This window comes from Emydura macquarii, unplaced genomic scaffold, assembly GCF_026122565.2.
Source record: "Emydura macquarii macquarii isolate MOO-44397 ecotype Brisbane River unplaced genomic scaffold, CSIRO-AGI_Emac_v2 contig_2699, whole genome shotgun sequence".
In the NCBI taxonomy this organism is placed as follows: Eukaryota; Metazoa; Chordata; order Testudines; family Chelidae; genus Emydura; species Emydura macquarii.
The window spans coordinates 1934684-1950974 of NW_027132836.1; the positions used below are offsets into that span (position 1 = coordinate 1934684).

General features: G+C 44.3%; 1 protein-coding gene across 4 annotated transcripts in view; it reads right to left on the bottom strand.

The window, feature by feature from the left end:
• LOC137164850 (transient receptor potential cation channel subfamily V member 2-like) overlaps positions 1 to 16291 on the bottom strand; it is a 32248-nt gene that overhangs the window by 15186 nt on the left and 771 nt on the right. The window contains exon 1 of one of the 4 annotated variants that reach the window (XM_067565842.1): positions 11312 to 11359. The exons of 1 other annotated variant lie outside the window; for it this stretch is intronic. The gene's annotated coding sequence lies outside the window, so the exon portion shown is untranslated. Of the gene's footprint in view, positions 1 to 979; positions 1128 to 1532; positions 1672 to 11311; positions 11360 to 16291 lie in introns of those variants that run through there. 2 more of the 4 variants (XM_067565840.1, XM_067565841.1) reach the window with 2 other exon arrangements.

Below are 16291 nucleotides of genomic sequence, written 5' to 3' on the forward strand. Positions count from 1 at the left end.
CAACATTTAGGCAGGACGCCAACACGGTTAATGTAGCCAGTTCAGGTGAGCTACCAAGTGGCCCAAGGAGATAAGATTAACAACAATAGACCTTCATTGGAAGAGAGTGTTAGGTTTGCTCAAGTTCTTTGTTTGGGAGTAGGAAAGGGTGATATAATTACAGGGGAAACACATGCCTAACACACAGTATATTCCTCATGCACTGCAGCATCACATACTGCGGGAGTGCATACAGCTCTGGGTGCATGGATACACAGTGTACAGCTGCTATTTGGGTAACTATTGCTCTCGTGGCCTGAGTGCATCTTCAGCACTCCCAGCCAGGGAGAGTAAAGCAAGATCTGCTGTCTGGCATTACTGAGCACTAACCATTAGGACACCAGGCCAGCCCATCAGTCTAATAATCCCAGTATTCTGTTTCTGTCATTTTGAGCTCTCTCTTTACAAATATCTGGTTAGATCTCAGACCCACCCATGCAAGCTTCCTCTGAACACACGCAAACAGAAACCACTAGAGGAGGATATGACTGAAGGTTTACATGCAGGCTAAGAGGAGGCAAGGAAACACCCATGACCAACTTGAGCTAAAAAACATCCATTATCAACTGTGCCTTATGCACATGCCCCGTCTGCAAACAGTTAGCTGGTCCTCAGGAATATCATGCTGCAGGGTTGGAAAGCCAAGCTCTCTCTTCTATGTCAGGGCAGAATTAGAGGCACACAGTATGAGCACTGTGCTTTAGATTCGGATGCAGAGATCTTGGCAGTGTACATTTACAAAGCAATTTTCATGCAATTCGCAGCAAGAGAAATCAAAGGGCACATGGCAAAGTCCATATTAACAATTTTATTTTAAATTGTAACAAGGCTTCAGTCATGCAGCTTAAGTCCCATTCTATTAACAAGCACCCCATGCACACATAAACATACGCCCCATAGTCCACTACACACCCTTCGTGCCATCCCCACAAACACTTACTGTGGCAGCTTTGAATCCATCAGAGAGCTAAGTGTTTATTATTCTCATATCACACCCTGCTTGTGTTTTTGTGGCTTCATGTTCCTGAATTCTCTCTCAGCTGCAGTTTCCCTTCCGTCTCGATGCTTTAAATATTTACTGTCATACTTGCCCAGAAGCCATTTTGGGTTCTCTTTAAAATCAAAAGCAAAAGGTGTCCTAAAGAAGACCTTACAAGAAATACAATCCCCTTCCTGGTTCCCTGGAGAATCCAGAGGACATTCCTTGATCCCCAGCTGAGCTTTCCCCTGTGTATTCAAGCTGGTCAACCATCACGCCATTCTGAATTGCACAGCACAAAGCAAGACCTGCAGTCAAATGAAAAGCACAGCCCATATTCTGAGCTGGGGCTCCACCCAAGAAATGCTGCTGTCCTGATAGATGGGTCCCAAATGGGCTTACAGAGGCTGACCATCCCTCAGTGCAAAGTCAAATGCTAATGTGCATTACTGAGAGTGCAAATGTTAAATGAAGATTTGAAAAACCTCTTACCCAGAGGTAAGATTCATCTTACCCTGCAAAAGAAATTGTGCTCCTTTTAGCACTCACTACTGCATGCTGATGGTGAGAAAGAGCATCCACGTATGGAAGTCCTGGTTGGTTTCTGTGGGGAATCCAGGCTGCTTGTGGGGAGCAGCTATTGATTCTGAAGTGGCTAGCCACTCAGCGAATAACGAAAGAGTGGTAAAGAAGAGCTCGATCAGGAAGTGACTAGATGGATTTCACAGGAGGAAGGGAGCCCATATTAAAGAGCCAATGAGTGCAGTTATACTGGCAATGTCTGGCCCAGTGGGTACACTGCAGGTTGTACACTTAACCCCTGGTTACCCATGTGGAGGGGTAGAGCTTTGAGGTTTCGAACCACAGCAGGCTCAGGTCTGACGGGAGGTGGGTAAATTTTATCTCCGATCATTCTGTAGCCAGTGGTTCTCCTCACGAGTATGTCACGAGGTTCAGCGATCAGCCCCAAGATGACCAATGCCATCACGGAAACATCTGCCACCAACCCACTTCTTAGGAAAGCCCATTTCTCCGCACACAGCTTCACAAGTTGTGGTGAGGCTCAGATCAGAACAAAACAAGAACTAGCTTAACCACAATGTTAACAAGAAAGGCACATAGTATCAGCTGTACAACATGAGCTCAAGGGATAGCATGAAGGGGTCCCAGTTCTAAAGAGCTGGGCTCTGTTGCTCCACTTTTTGACTGCACAGTTCAATGCCTTACAATGGCCCAGTGCTCCCAGGAGATGCAGCGCTGAACAACACCCCTTGCAGGTGGTCAGAGACGCCAGCCCAATAATTATTTATTGTGCTTAGCCAATGCTGTGTCTTATACAGAAATTCTAATCTTGTCTACAGGCTCCTTCTTGATGGAGGACTAACTTGGGTGCATTGTAATGTAGAGCAAGTTGGTCCCACTCCAAAAATATGATACATAGGGAACCCAGCTGCCACTCCAGGGATAAGGTGCTGCATGGCAGTTACACAGGGGGGAGAGGGGAGCCCAGGACCAGAACAGCTGGGGGTGCTGCAAAGCAGCAATAGGGCAAGTTGGCAAAACTTAGAGGAGAAGAGATTCCTAAAAACTAAATGAATTCACAGTGAAGCACTTCATACTGATGATTCATTTTCAGTTTCCTTCCTCTAATGCAGATGGGGAATTAGGTTCCATTTTTCTCTTCCACATGGTCTGCATCACCTCATCCCATACAGAACAGAAGTGAAACTGCTGCCTGGCACACCCAAGATTATGGTGGTAGATCCTGTCTGTGGCCTCCTCTTTGTGAGCCATATCTCGCCCAGTATGTGGGATACTGGAGTCCTACGACAGAAAGGGACACTCCATCAGTTAACATCTTATTAAGGGAACCTTTGGTGCAAGAGTTACCAGTGCAACTGAATATGCGGTACGTGAAGGCTGAGCAGTAGTACACTTCATATTCACCAGTTGCAGAGAGCTTCAGCCGACACCCCGTGGTCTCTTGAGTTCTTTCTCTTCCTCCTCTAGCAGAGTCAAGGCCTCTGGATTTAATGTAACCATCATTATTTTCAGCAGTGTGGGTGCAGGGTGACGTTAAGTGCGCTCCCCAGGGGCATCAACACACAGCTTGCATGGGCCGACAACACTCTCTCAGCCCAATACGTTGAGTGGTCTCTACTCTGTACTGTCATGCAGGATACTGAACCCAGGGCCCAGGTTCTGATCTCTCATTACCCAACACTGCCATAGGCCCAAACGAAGTCACAGTAGTTCTCAGCTGGAAGGAACACGGGCACAAAACGGTGTGGGGGCGCCCAGAACTCGGCCATCGCCCAGGGAAACATTCCAAGTTAGCATCTAGGTAGAGTCTGCTACTGACAGAAATCCTGTTAGAAGCCATAGTGCCGTCCGCCTGCTCAGTGGTTCTGAATTAAATCACAAGCCAGTTTCTCAGATGCCTGTGTTAATCCTTGGGAAGAAATAGCTGGTTCTATAATGATGTAAAGCTATTTCTGCTTTCCTTCCCGGCTTAGCAGCTTTGGCTGTGGTACAGACTCCATCCAATAAACGACAGAAATCAGGTAGAGGCAGAAAAATGCAAACAGAGCTCAGTTCTCTCTCTCTCTCTCTCTCTCACACCAGCTTTACACTGGTTTGACTCCATTGTCTTTAGTGACATTACTCCTGATTTACACTGGTGTAAATGTCCATAGAATCAGGCCCAGACCAAATCCTTCTGGATCGTTTTCTTCAGATGAAATAGCCTCTCATCCCTATGCTTTCTCCTGCCAAGGAATGGAACAAATAGAAATCTTGCAATGCAATTCTGGGTTTCTGTTCATCTGGCTTTAATAACATACACAACAAGAGAGAGAGCACAGCTACCCTGGAAGAGGAATTGCTGCCACCTGTTGGGTCAGAACAGAAAAATACACAGTGCCTCAAAGAAGTTGAGGAAAGACAGGAAAATAGGAACTTTTGGCACAGAATTTACAAAGGATAGATTTTAAACACTGACTATCACAACAGCAAATACTTTTCTTCAATCACTGCAACACTAAGTGCACCCACACCCATAGCCAACATCAGGGTATGTAGTATCTCCAGTTCACAGAATGGGAAAATGAGGCTGAAAGGTTACATGACTTGCCCAAGTTTATGGAAGTCAGTGTCAGAGGCAAGAAAAGAACCCAGGAGTCCTGACTCCCAGTGCTCTGGCTGTAGTCACAAGACTTCTCTGAGGGGAACTGATTTCCAGCCACCAAACTTATTTAACCAGTGAACAACTTCACACTTGAACCTGAGCCTATTGAGGGGATAGTTTTCTATGTGTCCATTATAAAAAGGGGGATGTAAACAACAGACGAACAGAGTATAGAACCAGAAAGGACCACTGTAATCATCTTAGCCTGATCTCCTGCCTCACATGGGTGTTAGAACTTCCTGGAATTAATTCCTGTTTGAACTAGAGCACATCTTTTAGTTCTTTTACATAAACGGATTTAACAGCCTATAAAGATACCATGCCTATGCCCCTCTGCCCGCAGGGGGATCATTTCACAAGGTCACAGTTGTTATGACAAAGACACCACATGAACATTCCCCACCCTGAGTTTGCGAGTCCGAATGCTTCCATGTGACCAGCTGGCAGTAACACCACGTCACCTGCCTCTGCTCTCCCAGACTCTAGAGACTGTGGGAAAAGGAAGCTCATGAACAAATTATTTATTTATTTATTTATTTACACTGGACTCAGCGTTCTGAGAGAGCAGAACCAGAGTTCAGGGGCCAAGCAGGACCAGTTCTTTTGCCTTGTATATGGTACTTTGCACCCAAATAATAGAATAAGTTAGGATATAAGATAAAAGCTCACATCACACATAAGAAAGGGTAAGAATAAATGGTCAGTTTTCAGAATGGAGAGAGATAAATAGTGGTGTCCCGCAGGAGTCTGTATTGGGTCCAGTACGGTTCAACATATTCATAAATTATCTGGAAAAAGCGGTAAACAGTGAGGTGGCAAAATTCGCAGATGATACAAAACTACTCAAGACAGTTAAGTCCAAAGCTGACTGCGAAGAGTAACAAAGGGATCTCACAAAACTGGGTGACTGGGCAACAAAATGGCAGATGAAATTCAATGCTGATAAATGCAAAGTAATGCCATTGGAAAACATAATCCCAACTAAATATATATAAAATGATGGGGTCTAAATTAGCTGTTACCACTCAAGAAAGATATCTTGGAGTCATTGTGGATAGTTCTCTGAAAACATCCACTCAATGTGGAGCGGCAGTTAAAAAAGCTAACAGACTGTTGGGAATCATTAGGAAAGGGATAGATAATAAGACAGAAAATATCATGTTGTCTCTATATAAATCCATGGTACCCCCACATCTTGAATACTGCATGCAGATCTGGTCACCCCATCTCAAAAAAGATCTATTGGAATTGGAAAAGGTACAGAAAAGGGCAACAAAAATGATTAGGGGTATAGAAAAGCTTCCATGTGAGGAGAGATTAACAAGACTAGGACTTTCCATCTTGGAAAAGAGATGACTAAGAAGGTATATGATAGAGGTCTATAAAATCATGACTGGTGTGCAGAAAGTAAATAAGGAAGTGTTATTTATTCCTTCTCATAATACAAAAACTAGGGGTCACCAAACGAAATTGATAGGCAGCAGGCTTAAAACAAACAAAAGGAAGTATTTCTTCACACAACTCACAGTCAACCTGTGGAACTCCTTGCCAGAGGATGTTGTGAAGGCCAAGAGCATAACAGGGTTCAGAAAGGACGTTGATAAACTCATGGAGGATAGGTCCATCAATGGCTAGCCAGGATTGGATAGCAGGGATTGCTCTGAAGCACCTGGCATTGGCCACTGTTGGAAGACAGGATACTGGGCTAGATAAACCGTTGGTCTGACCCAGGATGGCTGTTCTTATGTTTTAAGGGTTCTCAGATTCAGTGGTGCTCACTGATTGCTGTTAAAATTCAAAGTCACAGTACCAACTAGAACTATTTTAAATAGTTAACATTTAATGTCTGGGCTTCCTGCTCATTTTGGTTTGTCTTGTATAGTCCAGAATGAGCAGCAAAAGAGCCCCATCACCAACAGGCTGCTGTATGACCCACTAATTCTATTAACTCTTTGCAGTGAGAGGGGCAGAGGAGATACCGAATGGATGGGGGCAGAGATGCAGAGTGGTGCCCTAGTGTGTACAGCAAGCATGCTATATGGATGCTTCACTCCAAAAGGCATCCGACACTGCGTCTGCCGGCTCTTGAGAATCACTATTGGGAAACAACTGTCCCAAGCTACAGTGTGACTGGCCAGTGGGCCCTTCAGAGAGTATCACACAGTGCACCAGCTCCCAGTAATGTGTAGCTGGGACCTTACCCCTGAAAAGCAAAATCCTTATGGCCTGTCATAGCCAGGGAGAAAGAGTTGGAGGGAGACAAAGATAATAGAAGCAGCCTGGAGGAAGGAGAAAAGGAGTCATTAAACTGCCCATATTCCCCAACCTGCCAGGTGGCCCTCTCAGAAGCAAGCTGTGATCCTGCTGCCATTTTTAATCCAATTTTTATTGGGGAAAAAGTCTTAAACTGTTCAGTATTTCATTTCCCTGAAGGAAATGAGTTGAAAGTGGCTGTTGGGTCCAGAGCTGCTACTGAAAGGGCAGCCAGGCATCTGGGGGAGAGAAGAGGGCTTTTTAAAAAAACCAGAACTATCATTCAAACCAGAATTGTCTGCACAGTGGAAGGATACATCACACAGCCCACACCACAGCCATACACAAAACTCTGTCAATAATCAATATAAGTGACATTAAATATTCATGGATCTACTGGCATAAACCACATCATTGTGTGCAGAGGAGGGCAACTGGAGCACATCTTGGGCACCTGTCCTTTGACCTCATCCCACACAAAGAACCTGAAGGTGCACCAGTATCTGACTAATGCAAATATACCCTATCACAGCTTATTGCTACAGTGAAGACCAGGACATTTCAGTTTCAAGTTTCAAAGGGGCTATTAGCATAAACCAAAGCAAGTTCACACCAAAAGAGCCCTTTAACAGGATCCTTTAAATATCATAACACTCAATGTGGAATGAATAAAATTAAAACTCCATTTCAGAGATAGAATTAATTTAATTTATGCTGTAGAGCAAAGGAGAAAATCAATCAGTGTTAACAATGGGTGTCAGACAACAGATAACTAGAGGGTTATATGGGGGTGGGCGGGTGTTAAGAGAGAGAAGTTAATAGACTTTCCCTGTGGCTTAGTGCAGCAGCCAGATTAGAAACTGCCTTGGTAAAGTCTGCTGTAGCAACAGGCCCTAGCAACGGCTGGACTCCTTTGCCGAGATAGTCTGAAGCAATGGCAGGTGGCTCAAGAACTCTGACATGGCTACAGAAAGCCCGACATCACATTGAGAATTCACAGGTATGGTGGTAGAATGAGGCACAGAAAATCAAGACAGGTCCTGATGGGCCAAGGGTTTTAAAGTTTGGATTTTGTTGATCTTAGCTCAGAGAGCTGAGGACAAATGCTGGAATTCACATTTCCTGACTCCATGGCACTTGGGAGGAGAGAGTGTCTTGCAGTTAATATCAAAGGGTTTAGGGATGTGGGGCTGAGCCTCCTGCACCTTGGGCTAAAATAATGGACTGCATACATGAGTCTTGCTCCACTGGGGCAGAGGTGCAACAGTCAGGTATAGGTTTCTGCTAAAGTCAGAAGCAATCAGATGTGAGCAAGCTTCGGAAAACTAGGGTTACCAGCACAACAGCCAGAAAGCCCCTCTGTTAGAGAAACAGGCAAGACAATTGTCTGTAAAAGTACCCAGTGACGTGTTTACTGCAGAGGTCGAAGTCACAGAGGGACATTTTGGAGTTGTACTTACTAAGAAGGCAGCAGTTGTTTCGATGGAGGTCTCTCTAACCTGCATGACCTCTGTGACCCTGTGTGCTGTACCTACAGCATCTGGGCTATCTGTAACCCTGTGCCTGTCCGTCCAGCCTAGGGTCTGTAATGGAATCACCTACAACACCTCAGTCCCCTGGAGGCCCAAGGATAAAGCCTCTGTCACTTTCTAGGTCTTGTACATGCTGCCTATGTGACATCACCCTGCTAGAGATTGCAGCTGACAAGGATACTGTAGATCTCAGGGGAATTGTTATTAGGGTTGAAGGAATGTCTGCCAGAATGGAGTTTGGGTGGCCCCACACATGTCAACTACCTCTTTATCCTCTTCCTGACCCATTGAGAGTGTGGCTATCTTCACATATTTGGGGTGAACATCTATGCCCCAGTGAGACTGGCCTGACTCAATCCCCTCTGTGTCGGGCAGGAGTGGCAAGACTTCACAGTGCAGTTATCTGATGCAGTCCAGCAGCAGATGACTGAGAGCCACATCCATTTCTTCACGGATCTCTCTGCAGCAGAGGCGGCTTTCATCCTTCAGCGAGCTGCCAAGGCCATCCAAAGAGGTAACAGCTTGGGAAGGGAAGACTATCCAGTCTCCCTCTTCTTGCAACTTCTAGGTTACCACCTGGTTGTTTTATTTTTTCCTTCTCATCAAAGTACCTTATTTTATTGTGCAGATCAGTAAGGGGTCCACTAATCCTTGGTTTCTTGCCAAATACCTAACTGGGCATTTATACCAGGCCCATCACTGTTGTATTTAAGTACTTTGAGTTTAGCTGGGTAGTAATCAGGGCAAGATGTACTCACTGATAAATAGGGTGGAAAGCACTCTTCTATTACATTGGCACGATGGCTTCTGCTAAAGGTGACAATGGTATTTTACTTGCTGTGCCACTCAAATGTGGCACTGCAAGAGAAAATGCCAAAAGGTTTGAGCCCTGCTACAGTATCTCATGACTGTAGTTTTGTTACAATGCTTAAATGTCTGCCATACACTCATGGCTAAATCACTGAGTTACACAGCACTACCCCATTTATTTTCTGGTTGTCTCACCATTAACCTGATAAACACTGAAGGAACCTTCTGACTGTTCCAGGAGACCGGTATAAAGCCCTGATGTCTCAAGTTAGCACTTGCTTAGAGGAGCAGCTGCACACTCAAGTTGCTCATGAAGTGCAAGATGGTGATCGGTTGAAAAACAAGTCATCCCTGGTTCTGAATCACATCAAGAATGGAATGGTACATTTACTTACCTTTTTTGAAGAGGGTTTGGGGCAGGGGTGTTGCATGACAATGGTTGAAAATGCAAAATAAAGGACTAATGTGACCTGCAACTGTTCCAACCTGATGAAATGGTTGCACAGTCTAAAGATAAACCAGTTTCCTCTACAGTCCTTCATCTATATTGCTAATGGTATGAAATTTGCCAAAAATTCAGCTTGTGGTATTGTCCTCAAGTTGTAGACCATTGCCACTCTGGACCCAAGTGGCTCAGGCCTCTCTATTTTTGTGTGCAATCTAAGATGCGTTCAGCATCATGAGTGCAGAGGTCCCAGTTCAGTCCCTAATGAGTTGCACTTTAGAACTTTCATTCTGTTCAGACCACTACCTCCTCTCCCAACTCCAAACTCTGGTATGTGCCACCCTGTCCTTTCTTTAGTACTTGGTGAACTTCCATTCTGATCTTGGACCTTTTCCCACTCTCATTCACCTAGGTGCACAGGTCACCTGCCAAACACAAGTCCACCTGAAAGGACTATTTGGTAAATCAGTGCTTACTGTCCACTGGAACGCCAATTTTTTCTTATCTATCCACAACAAAGGTGTTGCCAGAAACCTTACCAGTTCTAGGCTATCAATGCCCAACCACTCAGTTCCTAGCCCAATATGCACCAGAATAAATTCACTCATCCTTTCCCTGCCAAATCTTAATCAGATAGAGCAGTACACAGACCTATAAATCAACAGCCCAGCCTAGTGCCTGCATGTCACTCATCATATTGCAAACCAGTCTGACAGCTGCTGCATACAACTAAAGGCAGGAATGGGCAAACTAGACAAAAAACAGGCACAATGGAAAGGCACAAGGCTGATTTCCCATCTGTGGTCCTTATTCTTATGCTTGAAATGAGTTCACTTTCCTCCTGCTGTAACATTCTTGATTCTGAACACTGTAAATAGTTCAGTGGTTATAAATGGCAGGCTAAGTGACTTGCCCAAGGCAATATAGCAAATCTGTCACAGAGTTGGGAATAAAACCTAGATGTCTGATTCCCTGTCCTTTTCTCTATCTATAAATATAGCTGATGCCAGACAGGTATGAAACCCTAGATTTAATTATCCTCCTTATTCTAAGTGATTTTACAGATAAGGAAAATCTTGTTCCCAATAGGCTGCCTATCTGAAGCAGATGCTAGGCCTGTCTCTATATGGCTCACGTCCGAAAACTCCCATTGTGCGGTTTCATTGGACATCATGGCTACAGCTAGGATCCATGTCATATACAGGGGACATTTTGCCTTTATATTTAAATTCTAAATTTAGAATTTAGCTGCTGACAATTATGCATTGTTTTTCAGATGAATCTGCTGGAGGAAAAGCCAGCTCTGAAGGGGAAATTAAAAGCTTTTTTCAATCAGCCCCTCCCTGCAGACTTGAGAAGGCTCACCTGGAGGCTCTACCTGTCTAATACCAAAGGTATTTATTTCAACGGTTCATTCTTTTGTTAGAAAATATTTGACTGTCCCAGGCTCTGGGCACATTTAGAAATCAGTCTAGCCTATCTACTCTATTCATGTATGGTAATACGTACAGGGATTAATATCTATCCACAACACAACGGTCAGAGTACCTGGAGACTGCTGTTCACAATCTGAACTACAAGTGTAAACAGCTCCATGTGGCTAGTGATGAAAATCCAGTGGTTTTCATTGGTCTGCAGAGATGTTGTTCCTTTAAATGACATAATGGAAGAGGCTTCTGGAAGGCCCTTACTAAAATTGTGCCTCCAAATTTAAGAAAGGGTTGGGGGCAATTTCCCTCCGTCATTCATTCCTGCAGCTCATAAACTGATTCTGAAGAGCACATTTCTTGCCTCTGGAATGGACCAGTTTGCTCCGGCTATTTTCAGAAGTGATCTCTCAGGATACCACTGTCATTACATACATGGGGTCAAATTCTATGCTAATTTGCATCCTGTGCAGCTCCAATAAAGTCAATGGCCCAGGGTATAAATTAATGCAAAGTTCAGTCGAAGATTATCATGAATGTAAGCAAGTTATAATTACACAGACAGATCTAGTAGTGTGTTAATAAGAAGTCTAGTGAGGAATGAGAACAAATTAAAAATCAAGCAAAAATTGAACCCACTGTCTCCTCCATGGCCTCCCTTGTCCTCCCTCTTTCCAGCACGTATGGAGTATCTGTCCCAAGTAGCAGTGAATAAAGCTAAATCCCCAAAGGACCGGGAGATTTTCCTGAGGTCTCAGGCTCTGCTGTTCACCGAACCCACTTTCCAGCACCTGAAAAATAACAAAGGTGAAGTCATTTGTGGTCATCTTGTGATTGTGAAGCTGTGATCTTTTCTTTTTGCAACTAATAAAAGATTGTGTACAACACCAGGAAAAAGAGGCCTTGAAAAAAGTTGGTGTTTTTATTTCAGTTGCAGCACGGGCCCTGAGCAACATCCTCTCCTATTACCATAAGCTTCAAGGCACAGCCACAGATCTGCTTGATACAGACTATTTTCTACTGGTGCCTCTGCTGCAAGTCATCCTAGACGCTGCTACCCCCAGCCTATCTCTGGATTCCATTTCTGCTGTTCTAGCTGAAGAGTTTATCACGTTCATGAGCCTTCGGCCTCAGTTTATGAGGCTCTCCTCCACCAAGGTAGAGTCAAACGTCTCTCCCCTTTCAGGGCCATCCATCTCTGGAGGAAGAGGATGCAGCAGTCTGCAGAGGCTTTCTTGATTCCATGTGACTGGGATCAGAGTCAGAGCCAAATCATTCCTCTCTATTCTCCTCCATGGATCTCCTGCCCTTGGCTGCGTCTCACAGCACAGGTTCCTATGCAACATGCATAGTCCCTTATAAATGTATGATGAAATCTGCACTGGTCATGCCCTAAGAAGGATCAGGGAAAGCTGTGCACCCACCTTCTTCAGTTTCTCTCCATGACATTTATAGACAAGAAGTTGCCATACTGTGTGCCATTAGTTTGTCTTATAAATTGTATCCCTAGAATAAAACAGCTTGAGTTAAAGAGACTGACTGATGGATCATCAGGCATTTTCCTTAGTTCTGCACAGCACCTTTTATGAGAGCTGTAAAAAGGAAAGATGCCAATAGGACATAGTGTCCATTCCCCTCAATGCATTTTAATTTCTCACACAAATGCTGTTATTTCTTGTTCTAGGATCCTGCCAGGGCAGATATATTGGAGGAAGCAACCTCAATGTTAAAGCAAAAGGACGGGGACCTGGCCAACATCATTCAAGGCATTTACAGCCAGACAGGTAATGTTGCTGTTTGGTGAATAAAAGAACTGAAGTATTATATGGCCATGATTGTCCACTTGCTAGGAGGTGAGACACAAAGCCTTGTCTTCCTTCACTTTGGGATTTACAAGTCAGGGTACTCTATTCATCATTTCAGCAGAAAGCTGTTCTGTGGGTCAGATCCTGAGCTGGTGTCAATCAACAGAGTCCTGTTGGATCTGGTCCTATATATGAGTTGTAGAATGTAAATACAGTCACCAGTTCATGAGTCAACCAGCACATGTTATGAGACAACCAGCACGTTAGTCTCTAAGCTTGACTGAGACTTCAGATAAACTCCAGCCATTATGCAGAATCTACTTAGCTCGAACAACTCTTTCATTGTGTCCTAGCAGAGGAGCCTCAGGAATCCTTGGAAAAGGCATTGCAGCACATGCTCCAACCAGCCATCCGTATGATCTTTGTGGGTAAGGCCCTTGCTGAGGTTTTTAAAATGAGTCTGAGGCCAACTTTTCCAAACCTAAAATGAGTCAGGCTTTGTCATACAAGGACTAGCTTGTAAGAGAAAAGTAGTTATAAGAGAACAAAGAATGTTGTATATGAAGAACAGTGGTACGAGATATCCTCTCCAATCGGAGGGATGACAGAGAGATAGGGCCAAATATATCCTGGATATAAGTAAACAGAAGACATTAATTTGGTTCCGAGGGTCTGGCCACACTGCGGTGCAAGGTGTAATTACAGCACAGTAGACACTCATACTAACTTTACCCACACTAGTATGGCTAAAAACAGCAGTGTAGGCACAGCAGCATGGTTCAGCTCTAGTTGTATAAGCACATTGAGGGCCCTAGGTACGTACTCACAATGCTAGCCTGTGCTCAAGCCCATGCCACAGCATCGCCACTGTATCTTTAGCCATCCTTGCATGGATAAATCTAACAGACAATCGCACCTTCGATAATCTCTGGAAAGGAAAAAAAAGGGTCAATTTGCCCACAAAGTCACACAGATGAAGCAATTTAGAAATTAGCTAAAATTTTCTCAGCTCTCTCTCTCCCCTTTCCTACTCATTCTGAGGAACAACAAATAATTCTTAGCAAACAGAGAATAAAATGAGAGTCTACATTGCCCATGGTCTCCTGGCAGAGGAATGATTGTACAGCTCATTCCTGTCATAACCAGCAGACCTTCCAAACTCAGCACATCTCATGCATACACACATCCCTGCTTATAGTAAAAGGGACACTCTACACCTTTTCACAGGCTACCTGACCATGGATACATTGCTCTATGTCTGGGACCAGCTAATCATTGGACTTGATCAGCCATCATACAACTGCCTCCCTGCGTTCAGCACAGCCTTCATCTTACTGCTTCGGGACTATCTGAAGACATGTCAGTCGGTAAGCCTCACAAACACACCATTTCATATGATTCAGGTCCCTGATAACTTTTATTTTATAAATCATAGTTTGGGATATATAAAATGTGGAGCTAAAGAGACAAAGACTGTGTTTAACACTGAAGCTAGGAGGTGAGTCAGTGATAAAAGACAGAAAGATTAAAAAAATAAGTTCAACAGCATCCTGACACAGAAGAGGGCACACAGATAATTTGAAAGGGCAGGGAGGAGATGCCAGAAAAGCTCACAGCAACTGCAATCCCATTTCACCCAGACATAAATCATTACCTGTTGTTTGGTTCAGCCAGGCCAGGTGGAAGCAGCTCTAAGGACTCAAGGGCCAACTTTGTCTGTGCAAGAATTCCAAGACGTGATCAGAAAACACTTCTTCAGAGAACTCTCCAGCCAGTTAGAGAGAGATGAGAGTGACCTCTTCCCAGTCCATGATCCCACACAAGGTGAGATCACATCCCGCACATAGCACTGCACAAGCATTGCACCTGGATCAGGTGTCACAAGAACAACATACCCTGCTACATACAGTAGGCCTTTTGGTGCAATGTGTCTTATTTACCCAATAATCCATAACAATTTCACTGCTATGCACACAAGGGAACACCTGATGCCTGCCTAGACTAGCAAACCCACCACAATTAAGGTGTTGTTATAGTATGGTCTGGTCTCACCCATGCAGACGGACCCAAATTATACTTTAACTTTGTTACTGGATTGTGCTACAGCACCTATCAGATCTGTAACATAATTCAGTAACGGGCTTACACCAGGCCAGCGGTTCTCAACCTATTTACCATTGTGGGTCACATATGCAGCTCCCTCTGTTATGTCGGTCACATCCACACCATATGTATACTACCTATATGCTCTTGAGGATGTTACATGGGCCGTTGCTGTGTGCTGATTGGGCCACAAGCAGTCCAGGGGTTGAGAACCACTGCACCAGGCAAATGCAGACCCAGTTATAAGACAGAACACTACCATGATGTAACAAGACATGATGGATCTTGGTTTATAAACAAGTATTCCAGATTCCAAGAAAAACAGCAAGAAAGAAAAAGTAAAGACTCCATGCAGGAGAGCACAAAGCATGCGTCTCCTCTGTACAGACTGCAGCAATGCTGAGAAGAAAATGGCCACTGTCTCTGCACTCAGGCATAATTCTTACAAAAGTGAAAGTGCAGGACACAGAAAATATCACCACAACTACTATCCCTTAAAAACCTGTTCCACAGAAACACTATCCTGCCAGTAGAGAAGGAAAATGGTGAATAAATGCTCTGAAAACAGCCTGGATGGGAAGCCCCAATAACTGATGTTTGACATATGAGTGCTTTCATTACTAGTGATTTGTTAGCAGATTTCACAACATTTTCTAAAAGTTCCTTTCAGCCACAAATATTGGAAGTTTTGCTGGAGAATTCTATAGTCATGCTATTAAATATATACGTGTGCAGATAAAGCAGTATATGGAAACTCTCCATGGAATTTCTACCAACTCAGATCCGGATTCATGTCTAACATATCTACAGGAACTGAGGCAGTTGTCTGGCTATTTCTGTGTGCTCTTCAGAGGGTTGGCAAATGCCATGTTCCCACTAACAGCGGTTTTATTTTCCTTTCCACAGCTTTGCCTCCCTGGAGCTACGTGTACAGAATAACAGCACCGCCAAGAACCAGACCTCAGGACAGACAACAGGCAAGGTAGCGCTAGTGGGCATTACCGTCACCTGCACATCACAGGGCAAGATCTTTCTTACCAGGGCTTTGAGTCATCTTTAGAGACAACAGTAAATGAAACTATCCAGTACTCGCTACATTATTGTCAGGGCTGTGACTACTAAAATGGGTAGTTCACACCAAGACTGATCTAGACTGCTGCCTTTAACATCCCAAATGGCTCCGAATGTACCATACACACCCAGTGAAGCAGTACAGATCTGGGGGTGCAATCAATGACACAGCCCAGCAAGGGCACTGAGGGGAAGGCACCAAGAGCAGTTTTCAAAGGGGAACGAATATACATTTCTGCATTTACACAGAAGGACCCGTATTTGTATTGTTCCAGGGGACACTACACCATGCATAAGTGGGTGCAGAGCAGCACCATCCTTGCCTTGCTCTACCTTCAGAGCTGGGATAGAGGAGATGAAGGGTGCCTACTAAAAGGGATTAGAGAGAGTGTAAACCAGCAGTCAGCATACCTCAATGACATGACACAGGCTTTTCCTCCCAAGGGTTTATTGCCAGGAGTTGGAGCTAAACAGGTTTTATCAAATTAATTTACACAAATAACAGTCAAAAGTCCCTTGGTGTGCTACAACCAAAAAATATCCTCTAAAGCTTAGTGTCCAGTTCAGCCTCCTCAGAGGTGCCTGGCTTAGTCTATTTGCTGTTAACCTTAGGTCTCAGGCTTTTGCCTGAGAGTCACAT